Genomic DNA, 15,244 nt, shown 5'->3' with positions numbered 1-15,244 from the left:
TTATAAAACAAAACAGACAGAATTTGTCCGTTAGAGGAAAGTTTCAAGTCCGTAATTTGGTGTTTTACGACTTCTTTAAAAATATCTCTTTTTTCGAACTTTGAAATTCAACTGCCATGTTTCGTTCTCTATGGAAAGACTAGACTGCGCTCGCTGACCGTAATGTATTCGTACTGACACGTTTTACGGTTTGCAAATTGCCACGGATAAGCCCCCCCCCCCTCAACATATGTTTTTCTGTTTTCATTTGTTTTCTGTGCACTATTTACAGCTGTTTTGAGCTTCACAAAGTATCGCTTCGCCAGCGTTCGCTTGCTTATGAATACACGTGCTATATGCACGTTTAGGCCTTTAGGCGCAAGTCGGCACGGGTTACCTTGCTTCAAATTGCATGAAACTTTTTTTACAATGGTTTTGTTATAAAAGGAAAAAAATAAGAGGGTATGCGTTTTAAAAAAAAGACTTTTAATTTTTTTGGGACACCCTAATACATGTCTAAAACTTTAAGCAGTTGACACTAGGATTTAATCCTTGTTCCTCTCTAAGATTTATGCTTGCTAATATTTAGTATAATAAAAATGCTTAAAAATATGGAGGAGGGCCGGTAAAAGTCATTTGTGACGGGCCCCAAAATTTCTGCGCACGCTCCTCCCCTGGCTATCGTACAGTAGATGACAAAAAGGCAAGAAAATTAAAAATTTGCAGTAACTGTCCTTTTCCTGCTCTTGGCAGTATGCTCTTTCAATTAGATGAATATTACTTGTAACTTTCCATATCATCATCGAAAGTGGCAATTCATCACCAAAATCTTTACACTGAATTTCAGGAAGCAGAGTCTTGCAAGCTCTTTGGCTCTAATTCAAGTAGCTTTATTTTTACTCATGCTCTAAACTTGTGTGCATGTCTACAAGTCATATTGTAATAAATCGTATATAACATGTTAATCAATCGTCCAAAGGGTGTTTTTTGTCTGTCGAGTAGAGCAAACAAGAGGGAAAATAAACCCCCTTTTTTGCCCCATTCAATATGTGCTAATGTCCTGGTTTTGCATTGCTTTTTTTATCAGAAAAAAATGTTCTATAATTTAATGTATCTTGTTCATGTTTTAAGTCTTTCATGATATAGTTTTTAAGTAGTTAAATGAAATATAGTTTGTTTAATGAACAGTTATGGAGAGGTTTTAAAGAACAAATGGGATATTCTCGGTAAAAATTTTATTCCATGCTTAGCAGAATATACATAAATTACAGCACTATTAGGTACATTTATTTGACTGTTACATAAACATATTAAAAATAATACAAAAAATTGTTTACAAAAATTAAAAACTAGTAAATAAGCATCAAAAATTTAAAAGTATTGCAAAACATTAAGAGTGCAAAAATGAATTATATATAAAAGTACATCTAAGTTTCTTTTATTTTTTCAACAAATAGATTAATTTGTTTCTCAACTTCTAACTGCAGTTCTTTCTCAGTTGCTCTGGGATGAGTTTTAACGTACTGAGCAATGGCTAGAATAGCTTCTTCCTAAAATAAATTAAATTATATTTTTTGAACATTTTTGTCAGTTTAAGTTGCCATGTTTTTTAATGATCATAAAAATAAGATATAAGCTGCATATTTTGTTATTATTAACAACCAACATTATATTATAAGACTAGCAGTACCCGGACGGCGATGCCCGTGCTAAGAATTTAAAGGAAGTCCAATTAAATAATATACATCCACAATCCCTTCCATCCCATCTGATGTGAAATGATCATTTTTCTGCAACTAAAATGTATACACTTTTTCAAAAATGTATTAAGAGTCTTTGGAATTTAAAACTATTTACCAAAACACATAAAAAAAATTAACATTTGCTTTAAAACTCAAAATAACCTTTCAACTGTATAGTTGTAGAAGGCCTAGGCATTGCATATATTACCTAAAACCAGCCGGCAATGCACTGGAACAATTCACATTTAGCACCTTTCCTAGGCCTGCTATAAGACTGCCCAATCAGAAACCGGCAAAGTATGAGATACAACTCCGTTTAGTTTTGAATATCAAATGGCAAAGCAAGTGGATTTTAACGCACGACTCAGGCTCAGATTGCGTCAATTGAGGTTTGTTCAAGAGTGTTAACATACATAATTTTCCTTCAAGTTTTTCAGCAAAAAAATATTTTTTCACTGTGCTGCATGAAAATGTAGGAGCAAGCTGAAGTGTAAAAGAAAGAGTCATGGTGTATAGACACAAAAAAATAATTCTACAATGAATTGTCAAAAATTTAAGTTATTGCTGCAACAAAGGGTAGTTTTTTCCTACTCGCAACAACTTAAAGAGTTAAGAAATGATGTACAAAATGCACATTATGAACAATACCTAGGCATTTCATACTCAGCCTGGTAAGATATATAATAGCCTTGTCAGGACCTCCTTCCTGCTTAGTCTAAATAGCATTTGTCATTCTATAGAATACCTAGGTATTATATACAATGCCTGAGGAAAGAATAACAATTCTCATAGTTCGTACTTTGCCGAAAAACATCCGGCATTATATACAATGCTTAGGCAGTCTATAGAATGGCTGGCATTTCATACATTGTTGGTAATATCTGTACCTCTGAGCCAGGGAACGTAAGTCACATTATGATAATTTTACAGTAGAGAGAGAAAACTTTTTTCTGACCCATGCAAAGGATGGGATGCATGCTCTTCTAACCCTGCTTAAAAATTGAAAAGTGGTTTTTTATAAAAAAAGAATTACATTCACATGGCTCAATGCGGGATAAGGCTTCTACATACAATGCCACTAATAAACAGAAATTTTTTGGACTTACTTCAGCCTGGCTATGAGGTACAAATATATACATTCAAGTTCACAAATGATAATGTGTCTCCTAAAATTGCTTAGCCTTTTTCTTCTTCATTTTTATTTTGGATTATTCTCATTTTTCACCCTAAATTGCATCAAGATTTCCTATTTGAAATATGAACAGTTGATTAAAACAGGTATTTAGGATTCAAATGTCATACTTTGCTTTATGTCAATTTATTTACATTCACTCTTTGTTCGCTCAGAACTTGGTTATTAGCCACTTTTTCACTTTTAATTAGTGTATTTGTTCCAATGTTCAGCAAGGCGTATTAGGCACATATCACACCTCCAATGCAGGAGGAAATTGACTCAAAAATGAAGTTTTTTTAAAAAGGTGAAATTACAATAAATTTAATGTTTGTTTTGCTGAAGTTTTATTAGCATTACTTTTGATTCATTTGAGATTAATAGTGAACTCATTTGAGACAATAATGAAGGCAATTGAAGTGTGAAATACTTTCATAATTACAGGACAAAATAGTTATTAAAAATTATTACTGACATACAGTTCCCGATTTAGAAATTTCAGGACTGTAAGCACAACAAACCTATGGGGGGCCCCTTTGACTTTCAGAACTGAAGAACATGCTAACTCGCACATCTTTTTGTCTTTTTTTATGTGCCCCCAAAAATGTTTTCAGCTCTCCACAAATTATCCTTGGAAAGAAAGTTCTGAAGCTATTCTATTTCTGAATCAATGTATTTGTAATTTAAAACTTAAATAAACAATTACAAAAGATTTTAAAATCTTGAAACATTACAAATCAACAGAAACAAAATAAATGCCTTAAGCAGTAATAGTGAGCTCCGTACTAACATGGAATGACATCTGAGTGGTCTCATCCTAAGCTAGATGTCACTCCAGATAGTTTTCTCACTCCGCAGGAGAGAGTTTTCTGCTGAACTCATAAACCTTTTTAAAACAGAGCCAGCAAAATTTATGGTGCAAAACAAATTAAAACATTCATTATGAAAAAAAAACTTTTTTGAGGCCCCCCCCCCCCCCAAGCTAGAAACCCCAAAGCCCGTGCTTTACGGGCCTGCACTTAAATCAGGCCCTGCTGCCATAAGTTACATAATATAAAGTGTTAATAAACCTCAGATAAATGTGAATTAAAAGGAAACTATATTTTTAAAATATGTTTAAAATTTGCAAATGCCTCCCCTGAAAACCAGTCAGTTTTGAGTCGCATCTTTTGCATTACAAGTGAGATGTATTTCAGTTTATCACATTAAAACATCATCTCTTTCTCAAAGGCATGCATTGCCATAGTTTTAGTGTTGTTAATGATACCACTGAGGAGGCTTAAGCCCATTTCGCATGGGGAGTAAATATGTAAGATAGAAGAGAGCAACTCCTGGGTGAGTGAGGCTTTCAAATGAGTTAGGACTCTGATTTTGTCCTTGATAGATGGTAGCACTTTCTTTATAATTTATTAGCGGTACCCTCACAGCTTTGCCCTTAGTGGAAAATTGAAAGGTCATTAGTTTAGCCTGTATATTTACAAATAATGGATGATGAATTTCTCACCAGTTTGCTATTTTAATTTGCCTATTATGGTTCCACGTTATGATAATTTGGTAATTTCCTCGTTTATGTTATGATAATTTGATCGGTAAAATAATCTTAAAATTGGAATAAAAAAAGAATTAAATTGAATTTTTGAAAAATCGCTTAGAGGTGCACACCCCCATGCTACAAATGAATTTTGAGCCAAATTTCAAGAAAATCGGCCAAACCGTCAAGGCACTATGAGCGTCACAGAGATCCAGACAGAGAGACTTTTAGCTTTATTATTAGTAGAGATTCCAGGGTTGGCCGGATTGGACCCAATGGGTTTTTTTGAAAAAACCCATTTAAAAAAACCCATTATTTAGCCCACTTTTGGGTTTTTTTAAAAATTTTGAGAAGTTTTTAGAAAAAATTGATTAATTTAAATACTTTCACAATTTAAATTTATTTTTTATTTGTTCTTTACCACAGACAATGGACATAGAAAATGAATTTTGAACTTAAATAGCATTTCTTAACTCTTGACGGCATTTAAAAAATACTTCAAAAGTTTTAAATAAATATATTTAACTTTTTCTTTAACTGAAAAATAACTCAAATTATCTTGAATAAGTCCTGTCACGTCTGATTTTCTCAATATTTGTAGATTGTACAGAGGAAACTACTCTAGCCAAAAGGCTTTCATGTTAATAATTTTCTGCAAACCAACACGTCACAAATCTCAAATAAACAAGATATATTTTTTAGAAATTAACAGGTTTCTCAAACAGTTAGACAGAAAACAGAATAGGTTATACAGTATTTTCAATATCTTACAAAAAAGTTTAATATTTCTTACTCTGTACACAGAAATAGAAAAACAGGCAACATAAAGTTAAAGAAATATCTTGATTAAATTGGAATTCAGTAAAAAGGGATTTAAACTACTGGAGGTTCTACAGTAGTTTTGCATAACAAAATAAAATACAATAAAGTAAAATGCAAAAAAAAAAAGTAATTAAAAACAAACAAATGAACAATAGATTTTATCACTCAAGAAGTAAATTTGCCTTAACTGTTGGTAAAAATGGAAACTAAAAAATCTGAAACTTTCTTCGGTTTTGTCGTCTTTTATACTTTTTTTTCAGAAAGCGCTGAATTTTAACTTGTTTTCCAGCTCTTTTTACCCCAAGACAATTTTTGCGCTTTGTCAATATACTTACGCTACAATATGCCACAAGTAACCCACACTTTCCCTAAAAAAAAACATATTTCTTTTAAAAAACCCAGCTTTAGTTGGGTTTTATTTAAAAAAACCCTGGGTCCATGGGCTTTTTAAAAAAAAACCCGGGTTTTTGCCAACCCTGAGAGATTTACACTTTGAAAGAGAGAGAAAGTCTCCAGTAATTCTTTACCTATTTGTAGCTGTTAGAGATAGAACACAAAACTAGGACCCTTGGGTTTAAATTTTATGAGCTCCAAAAGTACTTGGTGAGTATTGTAGTGACTTCGGTCTCCAAACCTAAGCCTCAGATTCCTAAATCGGATGCCTTATTCAATAGGCTATCTACATTCTACATTATTTATTTTTTAAAACAATTTTAAGCAGAGAGTTTTATTCTTTAAATCTCAATGAAGAGACAAAAGAAAGTTAGTTGAAAATCACAGAATTAATTGAATTAGAAACATGAAATTAAAAAAAAAATAGGAATAAAAAACATGCACCATATTGCTGCAAACATACCTCTTCTAGAAATTTATCAAGTGCAAAAATTCCTCAGTGAAGAAATCATTTATTTTAATACACCATCTTTATAGTCTTAGTTTTAATGCCACATCACATTGAAAAACACAAAATCTGAAAGAAACAAATCAGGCAACAGAAGGGAGACAAAAAAAAAAAAAAAAATGCTGTGCACGTAAAAATAAAAAAATAATAATAAATGACATGTGCAAAAATGCAATTACATTGTTTAATGACGAGTGTGAACAAAATACGCATGCAAAATAAAATACTTAAATATTAACAAACATGCATATTCACATCACAAAAAAGCAAAAAATTTGACTCAGATAGATTTATACTAGTACAGGCTTACAAAAAACAATGAAACAAAATATAAGACTAAATTATTAATTTCAAATTTCTTTATAATACTTTATCTCTTGAACTCATCATTTCTGATACATGATGTTTTTAACTTTTAAATGCATTTATTAGCCATCTTTCCTGTTTCTTAATAGAAGGCACAATAGGGGAAGTTGTAGTATAGATGTGAAGTGTAGTGAATAGGAGGGACAATCAATTCGAGAAGGCAAACAATGATAGCTGTGATGTGCCTTTAATTTTTGTTAAGCGATATTGAAACTCTTCTTGTCTTGAAAACATATCTTTTGCTAAGATTTGTGCATGCTTAAAATTGCAGTTGGTGTCCCACACCAATCACCAATCACAATAAGCACCTGAGCATAAAATGCTAATTCAGTTAAACTTCGGAGTCAACATGAAGCACCAATTGTAACTGGTGTTTGGTGTTGCACAACAAATTATAATTTTAAGTTGACACAAATCCTGTATATGACATGCTTTTCATTTATAACACAGACACTAAGCTTTACGCAAAGGATACAAACAATTTCAAAATCACTAAACAAACATTGAACACACAACACATCCATCCCATTATTGTCAGTTTAAAAACTATCTTAACTTCACATTTACATTACAATTTCTCTTACTATGTCCTTTACAAGGAAATAGGACAGGTGGCTAAAACTTAAAAATGATTATTTCACATAACAACTTTTTTGATGAATTTATGAATTAAAACACACACACACACAAAGATGAAAATAAAATAACTCAGATCAGGGCATATAATAATGGGATTTTTTTGACCAATTGCCCACACAGGCAAATAAAATTGACTCCACAATCAAATAAAATTGCCCACCTACATTTTCCTAAATTTTTCCATTGGTTACGTGTTTCGATATATTTTTAATTTTTCTGTAAAAAAATGGAAGCGTAACTCCTAACCGTTCCCACAAGCAAAAGTTTTTAAAATAAATAAAACTATTAAACAATGATGTCTCGCGCTCCAAAACTCATAGATGGCAGCACGTAACACATAATCAGAGTTTTGTAGATTGACGTCACGTAATCTTCCACGTAATCTTCTGTAGTCATTTTTTTAGGTGAAACCGGCCCTATGTGTCCTGTACAAAGCTTGTAGTGCGTAGTCATTTGAAGCATTCGTTTTTAGGCTCTATTATATTCTGTGTTGCAGTTGCATTCGATTGAGTATGCAAGTATGAGTGCTAAAAGAAAATCACAGCAGCAAATTTCCATTAAAGATGCATTTTTTGGTGAACCTAAGAAAAAGAAACTAGATTCAAATGCATGAAATACACCGCCAGGTCAGTCATGCTGAGGACTGCAGTTTCGTGCTTATTAGCACTAAACTAAGCACGAAACTGCAGTCCTCGGCTGGAAATGACTGAGCTGGCGGTGTATTTCATGTATTTCTGCTTTATCCCTGACTAATGGGCGGTAATTTACTGAATAGATTCAAATGGTTTTAATGAATGGTTCTTTACACTCTTTTCCTATCAAACAAAACGACCATTAGCTTTCCCCAATTCCAATTTTCACACCCCAACTCTTTTTTGACGATTATTCAACTCACATAAACTGCACATTTACAATTCCCCCCCCCCCTTCCGAGGAAGTTGGAGTTGTCCACACAGTCCAATTTCCTTAAAATATGCCCTGACTCAGACACATTAATGCATTTAAAATTTAAGGAAACCTTACAATGCCGAACAATAATGATGAAATTAAAATGTTTAACCGGATTACACCAGTAACTAACCAGGTGCTTTTTGCACTAATAGTGCTACCAGTTAGCAGATTGTACGTAAAAACATTATAGGGACACTCGCTGTACTTCAGAGGTACCGAGGTCATCATCATCAATCGATCGGGTTAACAAGTTGCTTTATTCAAACATACCCTTAATTTGATGCACATTTCGGATATGTTACAACTACTTAAGTTTTAAATATTGTCTGTTAAATTTCGCTTCTTGATAAAGTTAGTTAGGAATGAAAAAAACTTATCCTTGGTACTCAGCATTTCAAAACAGATGTGTTCTGTCATGTGACATTATTTTTACACACAAGGCAAAACAGTTTTTTTTAAATGTAGTAGCAGTTTTTCTGAGGGAGCGTCTCAACATATTTTTAGACCTCAAAAAATCCCCAAGAGCATTTTAAATGTTTGATGTCATTTCGAAGGTATTCAGTTTGTAGATGTGCAAGTTGCAAAACTTGAAATTATCCACATGTTGCCACCTCTACTATACATTATGCAGTTTTGTGAAATATTTATAACCAATGACTTCTTATTAAAACATCATTATGTTTTAAAATATAGATGCAAAAAAAAAAAAAAAATGTAGTACACATAAGCACTCACCCTTGCTTTTTCTACATAGTCTTGTTGATTACAATCATCCCAGAAACCTTTGATTATTTTTGCAGCAATCATAGCTTTATATAGATCTTTTGACTCTTCCCCACGATGAACATATGCAAGTAATGAAAGCTGAAAAGTTTGGTAGGAAAAACAAGTTTAAAATATTTTTTTAATAATATACAGAAAACTTCACATGCATCACAAACATTTCCCATTTAAATATTAGTTTGTAAAAATCCTCATATAAATAATAGCCGATGAGGAAGTAACCCGCTTGTTTCAACAATGAAACTCGCACCACGGCATGATAATTTGATAATATGGTCTGGTAATAACATGGAGGGAAATGCTTTATTTTGACAAGGCTGAACTAGGTCCGATCACCTAACTGTTTTACTGGTAAGACTCATTTTAAGAGAATGAAGAAACATAAAAATGGTCAACAATGACCCCTATCTACTGGAGTTATGGGTTAATCATACAGTAAAGAAATTTACATAGAGAGGCCCTGTCTATGTCAAAAAGTAGATGAAATTGAAGTCGGAATTTTGGGACACATTGGTGCGATGATGGACATGGTATGATAAGATAACACATTGACCATGTTATGATAACATGGTCGTTTTGCGAGAATGGATCATTTAGCAAGAAGCTAAGGATCTTGGGATACAGCGGTGCAACTTACGGCTTCAATTTCTTAGTATAGCGGGGCCTCTCTATATCTAATTTCTTTACTCTATGGGGTTAATTCACTGGAGTTAGGGTTAAAACTTAGAACTACCAAAATATCACCAAACAGGCAATGGCTGCGTTCAAATGTATAGAAGCAAATTTTTACCTGTCATACTGTGACGGGCAACTTTCTAGTACATATATAATAGAATTTTCTGAAATTAAAAATTTCGAGTAGCATTCATAAGCAAAAAGAAACACGGGTGTATTTCCAGACGTAGCCTGTGTGACCATTATTGGGAAGCAAGAGAGGGAACTAAATATTTCACTTCATTATTCCTGTATTGTTCCTTGTTCTGTGTATTGTATGTTTTCGCTATTTTGTTCTTTGTAACTTTTTCTTGCTGCCAGCCACTGGAAATAAAAAAACATCTAACACTTTTTGTTACCTAAAGTCACAATAAAAAGTCATAGGTAGCGTATATCACTGTATTATTGCTAGGAGATAAATAATGTTCAACTACTTGCTTTTTAAACAGTAAGCATTAGTACCTTCAATACAGAAAGAATATAGAGGCAGGGAAAGGGAGATACTGTCACTAGTCATTAGCACTTATTTCATCATCAAACAGGTTGCACTATTTTCAGAGATTAATGGCAATGTGCAGGAGCTATGTGCATAGTTTAAAGCACATTGTACAATAACAATAATGTTTATATTAGGTAACGTGCTCTATTTTTTCATATTTTGTGTAAAAATGACTCTAATTATGTTAAAAAACAGATTTAAATAGTCAAAATTAAGTTTGTAAGCTCATACTAGAAAAAGATTCTATTAAAAATTAAGATTCCTACTTTGTGGAAAGTCACTTATCAGACTAGAGGTTGGAACGGATTAACTGTAATCATCCTTTATCAGCGTTCTGTAACTCTAAATGCCTGTCCTTGTAACCTTTATTGGAATTAGGTTAGTTAATATTTACCAATGCATTAATGAATACCAGCACAAAGATATTCATGTAATAAATATTATTGCATTGATTCAAAAACAGATTTCTTTAGTCACAATTATTATGCTTAAGTGAGTCCTGCCTTTCATATTAGGTGCATTTTGGGTTTTTAAATCAATATTCAACAACAAATATTTATATATACTGTTAGCCCCGCTTAATCAAATATCATTGGTTCTAAGAAATATTATTTGATTAAGCTGGGTATTTGATAAAGCGGGGAAATTTTATTTACCTTTCTAAATTGACAACATTTGTCTTAAAATGTAATAATCAAAAATCAATAGCTACATGAAGGGAATAATTAATGTTATAGGTAAGAAGTTTTGAAATAAGATAAATAAAGGACAAAAAAGTTTAATTAATTTCAAGGGCGTTATAAAAAGTAACTAGCAACTTGAGCTATGAAATCTTTATTTTGCCATCTTTTTTCACTACATTATTTTTTGAAAAGTCCATAATAGTGGATAGCTCGTTCAAGGTCTTTTATGAATGCATTTTCTGAGACCCTTTTTTCCCTCCTCGCTTAACATGTTTTACATCTAATTTTCATTAATTTATTATAGTCTAAAATGTGTATATTTCTTTATGTTATTTAATGTAACTCTCAACTGAGCCACATATATATATTTTTAATGGCAAAGAAAGAAGGAAATTTGATAGAACAGTGGAAACTTTTTGATGGGCTACAGTCGAACCTCATTATCACGACACCTTTGGGACTGTCAACAAAGTGTTGTCATAGCCGGAGCGACGTCATAATCGGAAAAGTTTTTAAAAATTCATAATTGAATATTAGTTAATCATAAAATTAGTTTTAATGAAGAAATTAATACTGTTTATGTTTTAATTAGATTTAACTAATGCAAATTTAAATTATTGGTGAATACAAAAATTATTCAAAAAAAAAAAAAAAAAAAAAACTTTCATTTATTACTTTTTTTTCATATCCACAATACTTTCTATTAAAATTGTTGATAAATTTTTGAATAACATTTGTCACACTCCTTCTTCCACAAAATTACCAGCTAGAAAGAAACCAATTCAAAACTCTTCACTTTTATCTGCAATTTGATTAGATTTTGACAGCTAAGCCCCACCTTTTGAAGGTGAAAAAAAACCTTTCTAATTCTTTTATCCACTTTAAGAGTTGTGTGTCCCTTTTCAATCTAATGAGGAGCTCCTTATTGCTTTTTCTCTCATGGGAGAAGCTTGTTGTGACCACCTATAGCTTAACGTACCATGGCCTTTCTCTTCTATTGCGTCTCCTTCGTCCAGTATTACAATCCACCTGCTTTGAATTCCTTTCTATTGTCCCTCTTGTCAAAGTTTGAAACCTGTACCTTTCAGAACTTATCTACTCGCCCAACACCATTCTCAAGGTGTCATGCCTGGTCAAATCTCTTGCCAGAGTCCGAAGTTCCCACAACAAACATTGCCAGATGTCTTCAATATTTTACTGAAATTTTTTCAGTTGCAAAGAAATATTTGATCCAGTTTGCGCAACTCGAAGCTTCGTCGTAACCGGAGTTGCACAAAAAAAAAATCTGTCGTAAAATCCAGAGCCACTTAACATTAAAATTATATGGCATAAGTTCGGAAGTGTCATGATAACGAGGTTTGAATGTATATGCATTTTGTTTTTTTTCTCGCCCGTTGTCGAAAAAAATATTTTATCTTTTAAAAAAATCCAAAACATTTGATAGAGCTGATCAATATTATTCGATTATCTGGGGAAAAGTGTTCGATTAAGCGGGGATTTTTAATATTGTGTCTATGGGGAAATATTCGGTTCTGGCATGTTTTATTCGTCTAAGCGGGGTATTTGTTTATCCGTTACCGGATTAAGTGGGGTTGACAGTATTCAGTGGCCTCACAAGGGGAGGGTTCAGGGGGTCCGGACCCCTCCCATGGCCCTTTAGGATTTAATAAATGAAAAATATTTTAAAATATTTTCTCTTTCTTCCCTACAAAATCGAACTATATGTGAACATAAATTGCTCTAGAATATGATTTTATTTCATTGTTTTTTTTTTCTCTATGAAAAATGTAAATACATTCATTTTTGTGCTTTCTCGTATTTTAATTTAGTATTTGTTATTTATAAATTAATTTTATTAACAAAGTAGTTGTTCAACTTTTTTTTTTTTTTTTGAATGTCCTTTGTTCCCGACAGTCGATAAAATCAAAAGAATATGGTTGGATACATGCTGGTGCCCCTGCTGAACTTAAGAAATTGCCCTCCTCCCCTCCTCCCCCAGCGTCGAACCAATGGAAAGCCACTGGAGGTCACAGTGACTACCCCAAAAAAATTTGGGTAGGTCTTCATTAAACGTTATCTTTTTTGGATGGATAAGTTCTTCACTCTCATCATCTTCCTCTTCTGAGAGTGGTCGAAATTCAACAACTATGTCTCGATAAATTTCCAACACTTGAACATCATCATTTATGTTGACAAAGTCTCGAAATGTTGTTACAGGATCTAGCAGCAGAGCTTTTGACACTAAACTCCATTCCCAGACCCCGAAGTGGTTTTTTGGGGGGAAAAAGTAGGAAATAAAGAATTAAAAATTAAAAAAGTAGGAAAATTAGGAAAAAAATCACTTAAAAAACTAGGAAAAAATAGGAAGAGATAAGAATAAACAGATTTAGTGTAAACTTTATTTCTAATGTAAAATAAACTAACAGTATTTTTGATTTAAAACTGTCCCAAAAATAAACTGACAGTACTTTTGAATTATTAAAGAGATTTAATGAAAGACCGAGTCAATTAACAAAACGAAAGAAACAAACTGACAATTTTCAATATGAAAAATAAACTAGTGGAAACAAAGGTACTAAATACAAAAATATGAAAATAAAATCCAAACAAAGAAAAACCTTTCAACAATACAGTAATAAAAATTTCAAGAAGAAAAGAATAAAATGCAATATAGCGATCGAAATAATAATAATAAATAAATAAAAAAATAATAATAATAAAACTCATATTTTGGTGCAATAAAACCATTTTTGTTAAAGATTTGTTTTGTCAAAAACGAAAAGATTCCTCCGAGAGCATCCATTTATCATTTGAAAATACTAACACTTTCAGTTCCTGTTGTCATAAACTATGATACAGAAAGCAAAGCAAATATTAAATTAGTTTTAGTTGAAAATAATCAGCAACTGACATGCGTTTTTGCATAAGCAGGGGCAGATGTTTGAATTTAAAAAAAAAAAAGGAAATAGACTAAAAGTGCAGAACTAAAATAAATTTGTTCTTAAATATGGGACATAAAATTCATAATAAAATAATTAAACTAAATAAATAACGAAATAAGTAAACTAAAGAGTTTATATCATGTTATATATTTTTAGTATACAAGAAAATTTTTCTTTCAGGAACGTCATTTAGGGGGAACAGTGAGAAAAATTTCTCCCTTCCTTGGCTTTAGAAAATTAATGCTTAACTATAAGTTTGTTTGGTTTTTATCCTTTTCAGACAAAATTTGCATTCAGAACACATACTTCGCTAGCCATCCCCGGTGGAAAAATCAAAATGACGGGCCAGTTTTAATTATTAACAAGCAATAAAAACGAATATTGTTTTATTGGTTTGATGATTTTTTACCTCCTTCTTCCAAAATTTTTGTCACGGAAAAAAAAAAAGGATAATCATGCATGGTAAACAATTCATTTCTCACCATACAACAAAAATATTCATCCGGAAATTGTTCACGAAATTGAGAGTGATGGGGGGAGGGGGGAGCAACTCCTCGATATTGATGATATATCAGATTAAGAAATATCTATTAAAAAGAAAAAGAAATACAGTACATATTTGTTTGTGGCTCTATCCCCCCCCCCTAACTTTAAAAAATGTGAAGAAATAAAAACGGTATCTTGCATTTAAATTGATTTCCGATTTTTCTCCAAAAATCGGAAACGTTTTGCCCATCTAGGTTTTGCCGAGTTTTTTTTTTTTTTGCAAATACATTCTTTGCAAAGAAAGAAACTGAAATTTTATAAATTTTATAATCATGTTTCCTATTTAGAATGAACAATAATCATATTTATGTATGAAAAAAGTTAGTTTCTGCGATTATTTTTGAAGTGTTCCGTTTTTGCGAATTTCTGTTATATGTCGCTTTTATTTTGTACTAACATCAAGAAAATATGTACTGTGTACAGGTTTTTCAATTTTTGCTTCCTTACGTTCCTTTTAAGGTTTTACATTGCCTTTCTGTTTAAATAGAGCTCCATTTCCCTTGTAATCATCTATACAAAAAATTGGTGAATAGGAAATTCGGCTTTTCCCGCACTTCTTTTACACTCGGCTGTTTACTTTAATTAAAGCTTCTAATTAATGAGTAAGTAATATATAATTGCATTAGAATGTGTCGGTATCCACTTCTTTATTGTTTCGTTAAAACAGTAGGACTGAAGTCGGAGCGATAAAAAGAAAAGTCGATCATAAACGGAGCAATGGTAAAAAAGTCACTTGAGAAAATTGAACTTTTAAACACGCAAACGCCGCGGCGCTCCTTAAAGAAATTACTGTAGTCAGTCAATGTCACTTCAGGAATGTCAATGTAGTCAGTTCATGAACCGCTTGTTTCTTTTGTTTTTCAAATTTGAAACATGCAGAAAATTATGGGGGCGGCATGGTAAAAATAATAATCAATGCACAATTAGAAGTCCTATACTAAAGAAAGAAAAAGTAGGAAAAAAAAGGAAAAAGTA

General features: G+C 32.1%; 1 long non-coding RNA gene across 1 annotated transcript; it reads right to left on the bottom strand.

The window, feature by feature from the left end:
* Window positions 1-1,395: 1,395 nt before the first annotated feature.
* On the bottom strand, window positions 1,396-8,967 carry LOC129217259 (uncharacterized). Its single transcript, XR_008580207.1, has 3 exons — window positions 8,838-8,967; window positions 6,102-6,215; window positions 1,396-1,529 (listed from the first exon to the last, which is right to left on the bottom strand). It is a non-coding gene; the product is annotated as an uncharacterized LOC129217259 (long non-coding RNA).
* Between the last annotated feature and the right edge of the window lie 6,277 nt (window positions 8,968-15,244).

Source organism: Uloborus diversus, chromosome 2 (genome assembly GCF_026930045.1).
Source record: "Uloborus diversus isolate 005 chromosome 2, Udiv.v.3.1, whole genome shotgun sequence".
NCBI classification, from domain to species: Eukaryota; Metazoa; Arthropoda; class Arachnida; order Araneae; family Uloboridae; genus Uloborus; species Uloborus diversus.
This window is presented reverse-complemented; position numbering and strand designations above follow the sequence as displayed.